The 19,308-nt window shown below is 36.6% G+C and overlaps 2 protein-coding genes across 5 annotated transcripts in view; one reads left to right on the forward strand and one right to left on the reverse strand.

Moving 5' to 3' along the window:
* Nucleotides 1-5,866, reverse strand: part of LOC136831269 (myb-like protein X) — an 89,384-nt gene extending 83,518 nt beyond the window's left edge. For 3 of the 4 annotated variants that reach the window (XR_010850824.1, XM_067091368.1, XM_067091367.1), the window contains exon 1: nucleotides 5,437-5,861. The gene's annotated coding sequence lies outside the window, so the exon portion shown is untranslated. Of the gene's footprint in view, nucleotides 1-5,436 lie in introns of all 4 variants that reach the window. The other variant, XM_067091365.1, reaches the window with a different exon arrangement.
* LOC136831271 (protein tramtrack, alpha isoform-like) overlaps nucleotides 1-19,308 on the forward strand; it is a 638,889-nt gene that overhangs the window by 141,495 nt on the left and 478,086 nt on the right. The gene's annotated exons all lie outside the window — the stretch shown is intronic.

The following is a 19,308-nucleotide window of genomic DNA, read 5'->3' on the forward strand; positions in this document are numbered from 1 at the left end:
ACAAACACAAGAGAAAGTATATAAACAGCACAGAAAACATATTAATTTTACAGAAAACATACATATCATAAGACATATCATTATATTCCTCCCCCCAGTAGATTAATTATCCTGGGTTTGAGTCCAACGATTCAGAATGGGATAAATAATCTGCTGTGACATTATCTTTACTGGTAATATGTTTCACCTTTACATTATGTGGTTGTAAACACAAAGACACCTGGTTAATCGTTGATTGTTATTCTTCGTCTTTGTATGTTAGACAACACTAAAATTTCTTCTTTCCTAGGTTGGTTCACATACACTTCAAAATTTTCAGGGCTGTAATTAATGCTAATGTCTCCTTTTCAATGGTTGAATAATTCCTCTGATGCTTTTTCAACTTTGATGACATGAAACATACAGGATGGCAGTCATTTTCTTGAAGTAGAACAGCTCCAATTCCACAGTCAGATGCATCAACTTGTATCACAAACTTTTTATTGAAGTCTGGAGCCTGGAGCACTGGTTTTGAAGTTAAAATAGCTTTAACATTCTCAAAGGATTCTAGACATTCTGGGTTCCAAACAAACTTGGTTTTCAGACTGGTTAAGTCAGTTAAAGGAACTACCACAGCTGAGAAATTTGGACAAAACCAGCCATAAAATCCAGCCATGCCCAAAAATCTTTGTAGTTGTTTTCTAGTAGTGGGTTGGGGGGGGGGGTAGCCTTACAAATACCTTCTACGTTAGCGTCAAGAGGAGTGAGAAGGCCTTTACCAACTTCAAATCATAAATACTGAACAGTTGCCTCTCCAAATTCACTTTTCTGTATGTTGATTGTTAGTCCTACTTCCCGTAGTTTCTTGAACACTTTCCTTAAAATCTTCAGATGTTCTTCCCAGGTGTTAGAATAAATCACAATGGCATCAAGGTATACAACCACTCCTTCTATTGATCATAACAGTTGATCCATCATTCGTTGGAAAGTTGCAGGTGCATTCATCAGACCAAATGGCAAGACAGTGTATTGGTACAGTCCCAAAAGGAGTAATGAAAGCTGACAGCAATTTGGCATCCTCATCTAAGGGAATTTGATAATATCCTTTCAACAAGTCTATTTTGGGAAAAAACTTGGCTTGCCCAATATTATCAAGTAATTGGTCAATAAGAGGTAAGTTAAGTTAAGTATATCTTAGTTTAACCAGACCACTGAGCTGATTAACAGCTCTCCTAGGGCTGGCCTGAAGGATTAGATTTATTTTTACGTGGCTAAGAACCAATTGGTTACCTAGCAACGGGACCTACAGCTTATTGTGGAATCCGGACCACATTATAGCGAGAAATGAATTTCTATCACCAGAAACAAATTCCTCTTGTTCTTCACTGGCCGCTCGGAGATTCGAACTCACGACCAACAGAGTGGTAGTTGAGAACGGAAGCCGCTCACCCAGCGAGGAACTATAATAAGAGGTAAGGGATAATTGTCAGCCACACTGATGGAATTCAGTTTCCTGTAGTCAGTACACATCCTAAATGAGCCATCTGGTTTCCTCACTAACACACAAGGAGAACTGTAATGACTTGAACTGGGTTCTGCTAATCCATGCTGCAATAAATATTCAACTTCTTTTTTCAAAACATCTCAATGAAAAGGTGATACATGGTAAGCTCTCTGTTTAAAAGGCTTGCCATCTTCTCTGATCTTTATCTCATGCTTTGCCAAGTCGGTACACCTAGGTATGTCTGCAAAAATCTCAGGGAAACTCTGAATCATTTCACTTAATTCCTTACTTTGTTCAACACTCAGATGTTTTAGTTTGTTCTCCAAATTTTCCAATATTGAAGAATTGTTCATCTTGTTTTCAGCTTCCAATTCGTAGCCATCATCGTCCTCTGTAGATGTACTTTGTTAACATACTTTTCAAAGTCAGGTGGAACTTTTCCAAGGCTCCTTCAGTCTCTGGATGGTAAGTGGTTGATAATTGTTGTTTCAGTCCTAACAAGTTCATCACATCGTGGAAAATTTTGAAGTAAAGTTCGTTCCTCTATCGCTTAGCACAGTTTCTGGTATTCCAAACCTGGAGAAAAATTCCACCAACTTCTCAGCAATTACCTTTGCACTTATACTTCTTACAGGAATCGCCTCAGGATACCTTGTTACTGGACACATTAATGTCATTAGATATTCATGTCCTTTCTTTGTTTTCAGAAGCAGTCCAACCACATCTATTATCACCTTGCTAAAGGGTTCTCCTCTAACTTCTATGGGTTGTAGTGGGCTTTCTGAATAGTTTCATTCGGTTTTTCAGCTATCTGGCATGTATGACACTCTCTGCAAAATCTGCTAACATTCTTGTGAAGTCCAGGCCAGAAAAAATATTTCATAATCTTCTCAACAGTCTTCCTGATTCCCATATGTCCAGACTCGTGTGCTACTGCTACTACTTGTTTTCTCAACGGATATGGAATCAAAATTTGATGATATTCCCCCCATTCAGCATTTCCCGGAATATCTGCAGGTCAATGCTTCCTCATTAGCAATCCTTCCTTTAGGTAATAACAGGTAGGAGTTTGTTGCATCTCTTCTTGATCAACAACTCTGAAGAACAATCCGCCAACATTTTATCCTTCTTCTGCAGTTCTATTAGCTTCTCTCTAGTCACTTGACCAACTTCAAGGGTTGAACTCTCAGTATCTGCCAACTCTGCTACTGTAGTTTCACTACTTCTGGAACATTTTGACTGTGCCGAGTCTCTTCAGTAACAACAGGATCCTCTTCTTCTTGGATACTTTCTTCATTACTAACACTAGGGAAATCTTCACTTTCCTGGAACAGCTCTTCTAAGCTCAAAGATCCTTCACTTGATCCTTCGGGTACAGTCACTCAAAAATGTTTTGCAACATGTTCCAGAAGTTTTCGTTCACCTAACAGTAATTTGTTCTTTTGATATTTACAAGGAAATGTAATTTTCTTATTCGACTTTGGTTATTAATCATACGGTTAACAATATAAAAAAGAATGGTGAGTGAAAAATCCATATTGCGAAAAATGAAGAAACATTTTGAAAAATTTCACTTCAGATGATTGGGCAAAAGAGTCAAAGAAGAAACTATATTTCGAATCTAGATAAAAGGTTATTGACTAATAAAGTAATATTGAATAATCATCAATGAAATTATAAATAAATAAAGAAAGAAAGAATTCAACCATTATTGTTGTCAAAAACAAAAAAGAAAAAAATCTCGTAACGTCGTATGTTATCGTGTGACTCCACATTCGGGCGGGAAAATTAAACTAAACTGTCTCGTCACTTGCACCGATAAGATGGGCAACAGACTGCCGCACCACAATCATTACCTTGCATAAGACTAATGTCTCTGTTGTAGATATTGCTCGGCAGCTTAGCGTAAATAAAACAACCATGTATAGAGGGATACAACAACAGAGAGAACGAGGAAACATGATAAATTCATTGTAAAAAGTTAAGGATCTTCATCGGATGATCACTGAAGCAGCTCCGCCTAACTCCCCTGACAAGCCTGTGTTTCCATAAAGAGAGAACATTACACTTTCCCTTCAAGTTGCTGCTCAAACCATCCGTAACAGGCTACATGAGACCAAAATATTATTTCATCATACTCCTGCCAAGAAACACTTCATATCAGCGAAACACAAAGAATAGAGGCTAGGGTTTGCGTTATAATATAATCCAGTGACCGATGATTTCTGTAAGAATAATCTTTTGCGAAGAGGAGGAGACGTTCTCCACTGATGAGCATGGTAGTCTTCTTCACTGCTGGCGTTTAGCATTAACTAAATTAATGTTGAACTTCTTGCTAATTTTAATTCTTTAGAAACTTAGATAATAAGAAATACAAAAAATAGGCGTTATATTTTCGGTTAACTTCATAAGAGGCATCAAAATGCTAGGCCTAAGTATCAGTGAAAGAAATGAGAAATGACATATATATGTATATATGTATGTGTGCGTGCGATTATATTCTATGTATTACAAAAATAGACGTGAAACCTGTTAGTCTAGTTTAGTATATTTTATATTAAGTTGCACTAGTTCACAATATACATGCTTGTAACTACAAAGCCGACTGTATCCAAACGAAAGTGAATGACTAATCCTACGATAGGTGATAGACTCTTATCCTTCTCGTAGCCAGGTCGGCAAGGTGACCTCCCTGTGAATATGGAATTTGGGTTCGCTTCCCGCGACCGGCGTTCACTGGCTCTTCAGTTTCTTTCGTTTGGATACAGTCGGCTTTGCAGTTACAAGCATATTAAAAAAAGCGCGAAGAATTCGAGAAGTTAAGAGGGCATTGTGGCTACTAGAATTAAATATGTGTCTGGTAAAAGTGACCAGTAGATTCTACATATATATTTCAGCCTAAAAAAGCAATAAAAACGATTGCCCACTTGGCTACGATGGTGAGGATGGGTCTATTCCAGCTCTAATAGATATATCTGAAAACGACAGGTATATGTATGTACGAGAGGTGATAGACTTTTATCCTTCTCGTAGCCAGGCCGGCAAGGTGACCTCCCTGTGAATATGGAATTCGGGTTCGCTTCCCGCGACCGGCGTTCACTGGCTCTTCAATTTCTTTCGTTTGGATACAGTCGGCTTTGTAGTTACAAGCATATCCAAAAAAGCGCGACGAATTCGAGAAGTTAAGAGGGCATTGTGGCTATTAGAATTACATATATATATATATATATATATATATATATATATATATATATATATATATATATATATATATATATATATATATATATTGCATATCTATACATATACACACATATATATATCTGTATATCTATGTAATTCTCTCTCTCTCTCTCTCTCTCTCTCTCTCTCTCTCTCTATATATATATATATATATATATATTTATATATATATATGGAAGTGAATAGATGGGAATGTGTTTCATAGAAATAAATTTATGACAAAGCGGGATCGAGTCCCGGCCTTTGGAGTGAGAGTTCAGGGCATTAGCATTGCCCTGGGCTATCACTCGAAAGTCCCGGGTTCGGTCCCGTTTTGAGTCAGAAATTTGTGTAATACATATATATATATATATATATATGTGTATGTATGTATGCATGTGTATACATACATATATATATATATGTGTGTGTATGCATGTATGGTATAGTTATTTATTAAGTATCCCTTAGTTGACCAGGAATATGTTCCTTTGTTCATCATTATTTAATACCACTGAATCCTCTTCATTAATAATATTGATGTAAGTATAAATTTTATAAGTTCATATATTAGGCAAACATCCTTTTTTATGTTCTTTTAGTCTAAAGTTGCAGTTTTTGGGATGAGGTCATGTAACGCACTGTTTTATGTTTTGGAATATCTAGTGAATAAAGTGACTAATTATTGGACTTGCGCATTTCCCCAACATCTCTTTCTTCAGTGAACGTACCTTTGAAATAGCAGTTACTGTAGGGGCTTTTGTTTAGCAATTGGATATGAAGTCAAGTTGTATCAAAGACAAATACTTCAGAGACCCGCACTCTGGAGGAAACTTCCTGCTGTTAGTCACAATGTACTCTGGTTGACTCTTCACTGAACGAGCCCTCCCGTGCTTGGCTAGTGCTTGTGGCTGTATTTTGAAAACTGGTTTTTTTGTTTTCCTGATATGTTGCAGGTGGCGCGCTGGTTCAGTTTTGTGATCCGATGACATCACACCTGGATCCTCCGCGTTTTCCTTCCTTTTTTTCCAAGGGCTGGAGTTTGATTGTATGCGCTACGCTTCCACACTTCCTTGGGTCGTCGGTAGCACTACCGCTGGCGTGGCTTCCATGAGTTCACCTTGAGAGTGTTTGTTGGTATCTGCTTAGAGTGATGAGTGCGTGGGGAGGAGAGAGAGAGAGAGAGAGAGAGAGAGAGAGAGAGAGAGAGAGAGAGAGAAAACCTGTTTTTTGCGTGCTCTACACTCCCTAAGGTTTTGGGTCCATTGCTATTGGTCTTGGGTTCCAAGACTGCTATAAAACGATTTATTGGTGTTTTGAGTGTGTATGTGTGTCTGTGAGAGAGAGAGAGAGAGAGAGAGAGAGAGAGAGAGAGAGAGAGAGAGAGAGAGAGAGAGAGAGAGAGAGCTTGTTGGTGAGGAAAAGTAGGAAAGAGTCGGAACATCTGTATCGTTTCTACGTTCTTGTTTCCTATTTCGTATGAGGCCTCATACGTATTTTTTTATTTTAAGGATGAATTTTCTTCCTATGTTTTGCTTCCAGGTTCTCGGAAAGTCATTTCGGAAAGTCATTTGCGACGAAGTTGTTAGCTCAATTGCCACCCACCATAATCCACTATCAGATACACGTTCAGTGAAATGTTAAATATTTTTAGAGTGCTCCGGGCACTCCCGGGAATCGAACTCTGGTCCTTTCATTATGTATATATATACATATATATATTATAATTATATCTATACATATACATATACATATATATATATATATTATATTTATATCTATACATATATATATATATATATATATATATATTATATTTATATCTCTACATATACATATATATATATATATATATATATATATATATATATATAGATATATAGATATATAGATATATAGATATATAGATATATAGATATATAGATATATAGATATATAGATATATAGATATATAGATATATATATATATATATATATATATATATATATATATATATATATATATATATATATATAATGACCAAGGGCAGAGGAAGACGTCCGTAGTAACTGCATAACTTTATTTGTGCTTACGTTTCAAGACATCTGTCTCATTATCAAAGCTGGAATAAGTAAAATATAAATATAAAATCAGACTCATACTTAAAATTACAATCAAAAAAGAAAAAAAGTTGTACAAAAGAAAGACAAAATTAAGAAAACCGTTACCGTTTGTACGAAGTATAAAAGTAGAGTGACATAAACAAAGAATTCCAGGCCGGGGTAAACTCACGTCAGGTACAGAGTTGTTGAGGTAGTTTGGTTGTTCAATCTTGGTACCAGTAGTTTAATAAAAAGAGATTCAAAGATAGGAAGCGAAGAACTGGGGACTTTGGAAAGTATTTTAAAATTTCTATAATCAATTTCTGTTTTACATCTTTTGACGTGTTCTCGAATATTTGAGAACTCTGGATTAGATAGTTTGACTCCAGTTCTATAACTGACCCCCCTATGACAATCAATTCGCACTTTTAGTAGGCGGCGTGAGGCGCCCACGTATTTCCCCTGACTACATCGGGGGCAAGCAAATAAATAGACGATGCTTGATGTCATAAGAGGGCTAATTTTGTCTTTGTACTGGAATAATGATTTGATATTAAGAGGATTGACCGGAATCAATTTACAATTAATGGCAGGTGCATACTGTTGAATTAGGTTATTCAAAGTGTTGTAAAAAGACTTATCGTGGATCATAGGGAGACTGGCGAAAAATGTCATCTTAGGAACTGTAAATTTAGGTATATATTTATCATTCAGAAATTTATTTAAATAGGTATAAAAAAAGTCTGGAAGGGTAACAATTGTCTAGAAAGTATTTGTATAAAAAGTTATTTCATTATTAAACCAAACCAGCTGGAAGTTATATTAAAAGCTCTGTGGAAGACGGTAACCAAGGAGTTTAATTTAAAGTTAAAACAGCAATGGCTATAAAAATTCAAACCTAGACCGGAAAAAGTCTTTTTCCTAAATACTGATGAATTAAAACAATCGTTTTCTCGAGCAACTAAAACATCCAGAAAGGGTAATTTATTATCATTTTCATGCTCAATCGTAAACCTTTGTTTCAACAGTCCAGGGTACTCACAAAAGAAAATTGTATAATCTTGGTATTAGTATTCCCAAACTTCAAAGCGATAACAATACTATTTTTAACTTCTCCCACTACAAATTGTCTCCACGTGAAAATTTCTTGTTGTCGTTTGGTCTTGACTTCTGTTTACCTTGCTTTAAACCCTCGTACTGTAAGTTTTTCGGTTCTTTGGAATTGTTGTTCTCTAGACTTGTAAGTTCTCAACTGGTTTCCAAAACGGAAGAATTTCGTTCTCACTTATCACAACTAGCACACAAAACGTTTAATAACCTTACCACAAGATGGACTCCATTCTTTAAGAAAGAGGATTTACAAATCCTGAAAAACCTAGGGAAGAATGAAAATATAATTATAACAAAACCGGATAAAGGTAAAGGTGTGGTGTTGATGAACAGAACCGAGTACATACAAAAAGTTGAAACTATTCTAAGTGATGAATCTAAATTCAAGAAATTAGGTGACCCTAATTTCTCCACAATCTTTCGAAATGAGGACAGGGTTAATAGATTCTTAAAACAATTAGCGGACCAGAAGGTTATTGATAATGATACTACCCAATCTTTACTTAGTACTGGTTCGTCATATGGAACTTCGTATAGTTTACCTAAAGTACATAAAGCTGGCTTACCCCATACGACCTATTCTGACTTCTTACGATACTCCAAATTATAAATTAGCAAAATTTGCTGTCCCTCTTTTATCTAATCTAACTAATAATGATGACTCTATACAGAACTCAGAGCAATTCAAGAACAGAATTTTAATGCAAGACTCAGATTTGTACATGGTTAGTCTGGATGTGGAATCATTGTTTACTAATGTCCCTGTGGATGAGACAATTGAGATAATTCTTAACAAAATTTATATTGAAACTAACACTATGTTTAAGGGTTTTAACCGAGATAATTTTAAGAAACTTTTACAACTGGCAGTGCGGGACACTGCCTTCATTTTTAATGGAGTTTCATACTGTCAAGTAGAAGGAATGGCGATGGGGTCTCCACTCGGCCCGACATTTGCCAATATTTTTATGTGTTCACTAGAGGAGCAATTGCTGGACAATTGCCCTCTGGCCTTCCTTCCCCTTTTCTATTGTAGATATGTAGATGACACTTTTGTACTGTTTAGAGACAAAGAAAGGGCTGAAATGTTTCTCCAGTATGCTAACACAGCACATCCAAATATTAGGTTTACGATTGAGCATGAAAATGATAATAAATTACCCTTTCTGGATGTTTTAGTTGCTCGAGAAAACGATTGTTTTAATTCATCAGTATTTAGGAAAAAGACTTTTTCCGGTCTAGGTTTGAATTTTTATAGCCATTGCTGTTTTAACTTTAAATTAAACTCCTTGGTTACCGTCTTCCACAGAGCTTTTAATATAACTTCCAGCTGGTTTGGTTTTAATAATGAAATAACTTTTTTATACAAATACTTTCTAGACAATTGTTACCCTTCCAGACTTTTTTATACCTATTTAAATAAATTTCTGAATGATAAATATATACCTAAATTTACAGTTCCTAAGATGACATTTTTCGCCAGTCTCCCTATGATCCACGATAAGTCTTTTTACAACACTTTGAATAACCTAATTCAACAGTATGCACCTGCCATTAATTGTAAATTGATTCCGGTCAATCCTCTTAATATCAAATCATTATTCCAGTACAAAGACAAAATTAGCCCTCTTATGACATCAAGCATCGTCTATTTATTTGCTTGCCCCCGATGTAGTCAGGGGAAATACGTGGCGCCTCACGCCGCCTACTAAAAGTGCGAATTGATTGTCATAGGGGGTCAGTTATAGAACTGAGTCAAACTATCTAATCAAGAGTTCTCAAATATTCGAGAACACGTCAAAAGATGTAAAACAGAAATTGATTATAGAAATTTTAAAATACTTTCCAAAGTCCCCAGTTCTTCGCTTCCTATCTTTGAATCTCTTTTTATTAAACTACTGGTACCAAGATTGAACAACCAAACTACCTCAACAACTCTGTACCTGACGTGAGTTTACCCCGGCCTGGAATTCTTTGTTTATGTCACTCTACTTTTATACTCCGTACAAACGGTAACGGTTTTCTTAATTTTGTCTTTCTTTTGTACAACTTTTTTTCTTTTTTGATTGTAATTTTAAGTATGAGTCTGATTTTATATTTATATTTTACTTATTCCAGCTTTGATAATGAGACAGATGTCTTGAAACGTAAGCGCTAATAAAGTTATGCAGTTACTACGGACGTCTTCCTCTGCCCTTGGTCCTGTTTGCCTCGGTTGATAGCAGCCACCTACCCTCTCAGCTATATATATATATATATATATATATATATATATATATATATATATATATATATATATATATATATATATATATATATATATATATATAATTTACACAACACACAAACACACACACACACAGAAAATTCTCGAGCGCAGTCTCTCTCTCAAGCGATTTTCATTGTGTGCCAGTGCATATGGGAATATAATAATTTTCAGACAGCGCTTTCCCAATTTTCCTCTTGGTTTTAAATGCTAATGTTAACAAAAAAACTAATATTTTTCAATGAGCAGTTTCTGAAAGTGGCTTTGTGGCTTAGATTTTGTTGAGGTTGACACTTGTGCACATTTGGATGATCTGAATCATCTAAAGATGCGACATTTCAGATATTGCCAATGTTAGTTTATTTTTATATGATATATTTATCATTGTAATTTTAACTTCATCGCTAAAATGTATTTTAACCTTTGATTTCACTCGGCATGTTTCATTATTGTCGCTGTGTTTCGAGGACACTTGTAAACTGCTGATTAAATATTTTTGCAGTTCAGCATTTTAATGGTCAGTGTTATGACATGCCGCTCAGATGTCACGGGTTCGCGCTCCACCAGGCCGGTGACAAATCACTGGCTCTGTATCATGGTCAGTTCCTGCTGCAGGGTGGGGTCTGCGGTGGGAGGTTGAAACCAACATTCTTTGGAAGCTTTAATTTCAAGTCAAGTCAGTGGCCCCTGTGTGCTTGTTCCATGTGAATAGGTTTCATCTACTGAAATAATGATAAACAGTAATATTGATCGTGCATTTTCAGAAGTTGCCAGTCGTGGTTTTTTGCGCCAAGGTTAAGCTCAACCAAGTCATGCTTTTGATATTGACAAAACAAAAATATGACCAATCGCGTTACGGTTTTTACTGTCGTAAATGTTTGGTTACTTTTGTCACCATAAGTTTTGATTGGGAACCATTTGTTTAAATCCATATTCATTCGCCGTACGCTATCAACTTGTACAAACAACCCACTTGCTTCGAGGCGTGAATTTCCTTTTATTGAACGTTTCTGTGGCCAGATATTGTTCAGATGCCGAAAGCTCTTTCCTCTTCAGAGCCATTGCGGGCTTTATACGTTTGTGTATTTAAAAAAAAATGGCGCGCAGGAGAGCAGTGACCTGTCCCTTGCCTCATCTGATCCGGGATCCAGGGAAGAATTCTCCTCTTCTTCACTGGGTCCTGGTCTACTCATTGGTGACCTTATGAGTTACTCTGTAGGAATTCGGAAACGTCCAGGAGTGTGTGCGCCCCCGCACTTTTTTTTTTTTTTTTTCTTTGAACAGTAGGACAAAAGTTCATCGGAGATAAGGAAATTGTTGATATGGAAAACGAATGTGAAATGAGACATGTGACGCGAAGGGTTTGATAGTTACCGTCATTTATGCCTTTAGTAATGTCTTATCAGCTGAAAGACTTTCAAGATCATCGCTGGTAATGTGTGTGATCTAAGATTACAGGAATACTTTTTGTACCGCGTTAAGGAATGAAGAGGAATGAATCTTTTTATGATAGTGCGTATTAAGATTGTGGAATATTGCCTTTTTCCTGTTAGAGTAAGACTAAACCCTTAGCTTTCCATAGAATAAAAAATGGTTAAATCTCATTTTTATAATTGTATGAGAACGAAGAGAATTCTCCCATAATTCAGAAGCCTTTTTAGTTTTCTTTAAAAGAAAACTGTTGAGGTGGCTGTTTGTCTGTCCGTCCGCACTTTTTCTGTCCGCCCTCAGATCTTGAAAACTACTGAGGCTAGAGGGCTGCAGATTGGTATGTTGATCATCCACCCGCCAATCATCAAACATACCAAATTGCAGCCCTCTAGCCTCAGCAGTTTTTATTTTATTTAAGGTTAAAGTTAGCCATGATCGTGCGTCTGGCAGCGCTTTCCGGAGGCGTGCGACGCACCTTTACTTGACCGCATCGGGGGAGCAACTGAGCGCTGCCCGGTTGTAGCTGAGAGTTTCATACAGGATTATACGCTGTACCGAAAACTCGATTGCGCCGAAGAAACTTCGCCGCATATTTTGCTTGTTTTAATTTGTATTGTGAGTTTACGCATCCAGGTTCCAGTCTCTCACAAGAGGACCGGTGGCTGGAGTAAGAGATGTGTTTAGTCTCAAGGTTATCACCGGGTGATGCTGGTCTCCAGAACGTTCCTACTCTTTTTTGTAATATTGTTTTTTTTTTTATCCCACTGTCTCTCCCTTTTGCGCCGGAGGCGGATTCCTTTGCCCTCCCGTCTCCTGGGAAGCAGTCGGCTGTGCACTGAAGAACCTCTCTTCTGGCAGAGATTTTAACTGCGCATGATATCTCTCTTATTAAGTATGTCAAAGCATACGGCAGAGAACCATTTATTACAAAACTTGACAAAGGCGAAAATATAAAGAAAAGAGTAAAAATAAGCGCCGAAGACTGTTCAGTATATAATGATGTATGAAACTCTCAGGCACGGCCCATGAAACTTTCAGCCACGGAACGGTGGTGGCCTGTGTTGTGCCAGACGCACGATCATGGCTAACTTTTAACCTAAATAAAATAAAAACTACTGATTCTAGATGGCTGCAATTTGGTATGTCTGTAGATTTTAAGATCTGAGGGCGGACAGAAAAAGTGCGGACGGACAGACGAATAGCATCTCAATAGTTTTCTTTTACAGAAAATTGAAAAGGACTCCTAAATGATAAATTATTAGAATAAAACTAAAAAAATATATAACATGGGAAAAATACTTAAAATGATTCCTTTTGGGTATGTCCACATAATTATATAGATAAAATACCATCGTCATACGGAGAACGCGTAACTTATCGATTGCAAAATATTTGTGGATAATATTTCTTTTGAAATACACTGAATTTTCAAATAGGAGAAAGATAAAGAATATTTCCTTTTTCCTGCGGCGACCCTCGAACCTGTGTCGGGAGAGAGATTCGGTCATTTCTTTCACCAAAAAAGCCTTCATGTCAGTCGTATCCAAATATGCTGTAAACTGAGAAGGTTATATGATCACAGAATTAAAATTTATGTATATGTATATATATATATGTATATGTATATATATATATATATGTGTGTGTGTTGTGTGTGCATGTATTGTATATATATACAGTATATGCATATATATATAGGTATGTGTATATAATATATGTACGGTACATATATATGTGTGTTTATGTATGTATGTATGTATGTGTGTGCACATATTAGAATCTACTGGTCACTTTTTACCAGATGTGCTTGTACTTGTAATAACCACAATGGCCTCTTAGTTCTCGAATTCGTCACACATCTTGACATCTTGCAAACGCTTGTCACTGCAAAGCCTGAAATCCAAGTGAAAGAATATGAAGAAATTCTGTTGTCTGTGGTTGGATTCGAACCCACATCTTTTGTATCAAAACGTGGTCACGACCTTGTTCTGATATAAAAGATGCAAGTTCGGTTCAAAACCTGATATGGATGTCAGAATTTCTTCATATACTTGCATTCGGATCTCAGGCTTTGTAGTGACAAGCGCATCCAAAATGTGTGAACAATTCAAGAAGTTAAGAGAACATTTTGGTTATTACAGTTGTGTGTGTGTATGTATATATATATATATATATATATATATATATATATATATATATATATATATATATATATATATATATATATATATATATTACATATATATATTATATTTATATGTAAATAATTTTTTTTCTTTATATTTATTTATTTATTTATTTTGATTGTGTAGAGGTTTGCGTGCAGTAGTCCATGACCAGTCACAAAGTGAAAATCGTATAGCATACATAACTGCTTCTGGGAAAAAATAGTTATTTGTTTAAGCGTTTGCTTACCACCTACCATATGAACCCAGGAACCCTATACCAACATAACATTTGAATCAAGTGTAATTGGATATTTCTCAGTCAGTCGGATTTGACTTAGAAATTTCCTGTCGGTAACTAAGCATAAATCTGTAATTCCTGTGTTTTTAAACTTGGTCGGTTTGGCAGTATGATATGAGCATATTTAGCATACATCAGGCACAAAGCTTTCTAGAAAAAATGAATATTACTATGAAAATCCTAACTTAACTGATAGCCTCCAGAAAAAGTTGATTTGAAAATATGCACGGGAGGGTAGGGTTACATTCAGAGTGATCACAACCCACCATGTGATCCAGTAGCAACCTTTTATCTTTCAGGGAAATATGATAAATTACTTTGTAAATGTACTTTGAATATCAAACATGCTGTAACTGCAGAAACGGGTCATGATAGTCATTCTAAAAATATAAAAGAAAATATTCAGTAATCGCCATGGTCCATGTCCAATCCAAGCCAAATTATCAACAGTGCTCCCTTTCCACCTCCCACCCTCTTACATTACCTTGACAGTGAGGTTAGAATTTGTCGGCATTTTTCAGAGTGACCAGTTCTGATGACAGCAGGAGGGGATTGAGGGGAGGATTGTCATGGTTAAGAGCAGACTCATACCTGGTCAGGGGCTGAGGCAAGGCCTCTCCTCTGGAAGGATGACAGATGTGGAGGGATGGGCTTAGAAACTGTAGATGAAGTGGTGATGAATGAGGAGAGACTCTTAGATCAGATTAGATAGTTGGAATGAGCTGCAGAGAAGTGGACGATGAAGGATGGCCAACAGGAAGTTTTGAAGAATACTGAAATTGTTGTTTGCCAAACACACTGCTTAATCTTTTCCAACATCATGTTGTGTAGTTCTAAGGTCTCATGGACTGCTATTAGAGATGTACAACTTCTAGATATGTTAGGATCAACCACCCTCAAATAATTGTATGGCATACTCAAACCATGAAGTGTTATTAAGATGCCTAAAGAAGTTTTACCACTTCTTCCTGGGACTCTATGTAATCTGCTGTATGCTGTTGATTGATATCCATTAATTGCTTATTGATTAAAAGCTTGCTGTAGCTCTAGAGCAGCTTAGCAGCAATCCTTTGTTCAACTCATCAAACCTGACCTCATTTGACAATCCCATGATGGTCTTGTGCATGTTCTCCATTGAAGGGAAACCCTTAAGTTGTGAATACATTCATGCCATGTTTTTTGTCACAAGGTTTTCTACATGGAAGACCAAACTTCATATCATGCATTATTGGTGAAGTCATTGACTAACCTTATTGAGAAACTGGATTAAACACTTCATTGTACACTGCAGAGAGTAAGCCTTGAATGTCAAGATGACTCTTTGGTTCATGGTTAGATGAGATGGGCAGTGTTTGGAGGCAAAGGGAGGGTTTCATTGTTGTAGCAACAGTCTCTCAATTTCTACAAGAAGAACAAGATGGGGATGTTGTGCTGCCCATTCAAGTGAACCATTAAGCTGTTGCCATATGTCTTCAAATTGGATTTCCAGACAACCCAAAGTTGCATCTTGGGCTATAATCCCTTAAGAATGCAGCGTTTATCTGAGAGGTACAGTATATGTACAGTGGCGGCATGAGCTTCAAATCTTGCTTAAGTTTATGAAAACCTCATTAAATATTCAGTTTTATAAAGCTGAGTTTTAAAGAGTTTCAGAAATCGCCCAACAAAAGTAAGTTGGTCATATTAAAGATAAACAAATAAACTCTTAAAAAATGACAGGAAAGCACTCATTTGTTAACAATAAATGCACAGTTGTTAAACAGTGAGGCAGTTAGTGTCAATTACCAATTTCCCTGCATTCACCATCTCTTTATTAACATAGTAAAAGATATGTAGAAGCAAAAAAAAAAAAAGCCATAAAAATACATATTAACAGAGATCATTTTCTACCTGGGGGAGGTTGCACATCAGATGAATGAGGCATTAGTTCAACTGTCCATTACAGGATTTTTATTTTTTTATTTTTCTTTGTGCTTGGTATCAAACCTGAAGGAAATATATATATATATATATATATATATATATATATATATATATATATATATATATATATATATATATATATATATAAAGTAGTAATGCTGGCTATACACGAGCACTGTTTCTACTGAGGAAACGTGTTATCCTAGACAGAAGTGTCTTGCCAGGGAGGTTCTTTGTTAAATATGCCCTGAGCTTGGAAACTTTGCTAAGGTTTGCCCGAGTAAAGCAAAGCCTCGTTCTGCCTCCTCTTTGTTCACTGCATCTCGCTACTGTTCCACAACACCGAATAACTCTGTTTTTCCAGTTTCTTTACATGGAACTAGACTGAAACTGACACTCCAGAAACTGTTGCAATTGATACATTTTGAAAACTGTGAAAATACCATTACCTCCCTACTCAAGAACCATCTCAGTGGCTCCTTCTGAATTTGTCAAACAAGCGGCTCATACAATGCAGACATAGCAGTCAATCGACAGGACTATTCCAATGTTATTCATCTGGCCTTTGTGCTGATAATATTCTTAGAATTCCTCTTCTTAACAAGTATTCCAGTGTAACAATGGCATACGGAGGCTCTTCCCCTAAATTAGAATTGCGTTCCTTAGCTACATTATCAATTACTCCTCATAAAGTGTTCCATACTCTTTCACCCAACTATCATCCCATGGCTGTGAAATCCTGACAACACTGTGGAAAATTCTTAAGGGGAAATATCAACTGTCTTCACAATTGGTAGGAAAATGGCGCCATTAGCCGACTGGAAAACATCTACCAATTGTGAAGACAGTTGATATTTCCCCTTAAGAATTTTCCACAGTGTTGTCAGGATTTCACAGCCATGGGATGATAGTTGGGTGAAAGAGTATGGAACACTTTATGAGGAGTAATTGATAATGTAGCTAAGGAACGCAATTCTAATTTAGGGAAGAGCCCGCATGCCATTGTTACACTGGAATACTTGTTAAGAAGAGGAATTCTAAGAATATTATCAGCACAAAGGCCAGATGAATAACATTGGAATAGTCCTGTCGATTGACTGCTATGTCTGCATTGTATGAGCCGCTTGTTTGACAAATTCAGAAGGAGCCACTGAGATGGTTCTGAGTAGGAGGTAATGGTATTTTCACAGTTTTCAAAATGTATCAATTGCAACAGTTTCTGGAGTGTCAGTTTCAGTCTAGTTCCATGTAAAGAAACTGGAAAAACAGAGTTATTCGGTGTTGTGGAACAGTAGCGAGATGCAGTGAACAAAGAGGAGGCAGAACGAGGCTTTGCTTTACTCGGGCAAACCTTATAGCAAAGTTTCCAAGCTCAGGGCATATTTAACAAAGAACCTCCCTGGCAAGACACTTCTGTCTAGGATAACACGTTTCCTCAGTAGAAACAGTGCTCGTGTATAGCCAGCATTACTACTCCTTTTTAATTTGTAGTCAGAGATGTCACTTTTTACTCCGTACTAGAGGTATAATAATCACTTTCTGGTAGGGGTGTGCTAGCAGCAGCAGCAGGAGAGTGCCTAATGAAAGGTGGATCATAAGACTTTAGATCCTTCAAGGCAAGTTTCAGCAGCATGTTGAGTGTTTTACTCTTGCAGTAATCTTGCCTGAATATATTATGAAATTCCAGCACCAAAGGCATCACATACTTTCATCTTTATATACATGTGAGTTAACATCCTTGGAAATACGTCCAATGCTAGGCTTATTTAATGCATTAAATATTCATTAATGGATTCTCCTGACAGTTGCCAGCAAGTGGCAAGTTGGTGCCAGGAAAAAAATTCATTAACTGACTGTATATAATATTTTAGTTTTGTAGTGGTATTGTTATAATTAGATCAATCTGATCGAAGTTTGAAGTTCTTCTATCATAAAGCATTTGCAGGTGTACCAAGATAAGCATCAAGAAGTTACTTCGGTAGCATTTTTGTGATGCATAAGGACAAAAGGCCGCATTTGGAGATGGAGTTAGTGTTAAATGCTCTAACTGATGAGTGCAGTCCTTAACTTTGGGGCAGATGCATTGTTAGAATTCTTTAATAAATACTCAAGTGTTTGTTTTGGTAAGTTTAAAATGCAAGAAACTACCGAAATCAACTGGTGAAAGTAAGTTGGGCATGTTAGAAGGTAAACAAATAGATCCTAACAGCAATAGGAAAACAATAATTTGTTAATGACCAATGCCCAACATCATTTGAACATTCAGGCAGTTCATATCCAGCCTTCAAATCAGGTTCTCACAACCCAAAGTAACTCGGTTTCATTCTTTCAGTGTCAATGATCCTCATAAGTGGCACATGTACAAGGGTAACATGAGTTTCAGATCTCCCTTAGTACTGAGCAACAAAAGTTTCATTGAACTTCTTCCAGTAGAAGCCTATCCTCTCCACATGCAGGACTTCTTTGGTACTGTAACCATCATCACGAATCAATTGCTTCTGGATCTTCAGAAGCATGTTTGAAGCCTCTTGCTGTACAGTAGCACCTTCCCCCAGTGGTGTTAAGAAGCGAATATCACCTTGCTTCTTTGAAGTCTACATACTGGTGAACCTCTTGGTGACCAGGGGAAGACTGGTGACATAGCTGAATGGTTATGGCAGTACTTTTGCAAAGGCATCATCACCTTGTCCTTTGTTGCCATGGCGCACTGTTTTGCTTCACCTTACGAGCCAAACTAAGGCACACATTCTTAAGCTTGAAAGCCTCACCATGGTAAGCATTTGTACTTCACTTGGGAGACATATGTCAAGATATTGGCAGGAGATGGTTGGATATACAGAATGCTTGCTTGTGATTTTGCATGCAGTGCCTGCATAAATAGCAATGTGTAATAATTCAAAGGTCTCTCCTTTTGTGGAAAGGTTATGTGCGATGATTCAAAGGTCCTAATCAGCACAGTTTTAAAAATTACAGTCCTGGTTATCATTATAGTGAATTTTAATCATACAGAATTTTATTTTATTTATTCTTATGTAGCAAGTATTGTATAAGCAAAAAAAATTATACAAAAGGTTAGTTAGGCAAGGGATACTGTACAATAGAATTGGTAGTGGTGTAATATGGATGGAACCAAAGTAGTGTGGTGTAGATGATAGTGTTGGAAATATTTAAAAGTTTCAGTGATAAAAGCGAAAAAATATGGTTTGGTGTAATAGTTGGTCAGAGACTAGAGATTTTTGCCTTCATGACCATCTAATACCTTTATTGATGGCATATTGAAAGAAATTAGAGAGCTTACAGGAAATGGCGGTTCCAAAGTTCATGG

Source organism: Macrobrachium rosenbergii, chromosome 48 (assembly GCF_040412425.1).
Source record: "Macrobrachium rosenbergii isolate ZJJX-2024 chromosome 48, ASM4041242v1, whole genome shotgun sequence".
Classification (NCBI taxonomy): Eukaryota; Metazoa; Arthropoda; class Malacostraca; order Decapoda; family Palaemonidae; genus Macrobrachium; species Macrobrachium rosenbergii.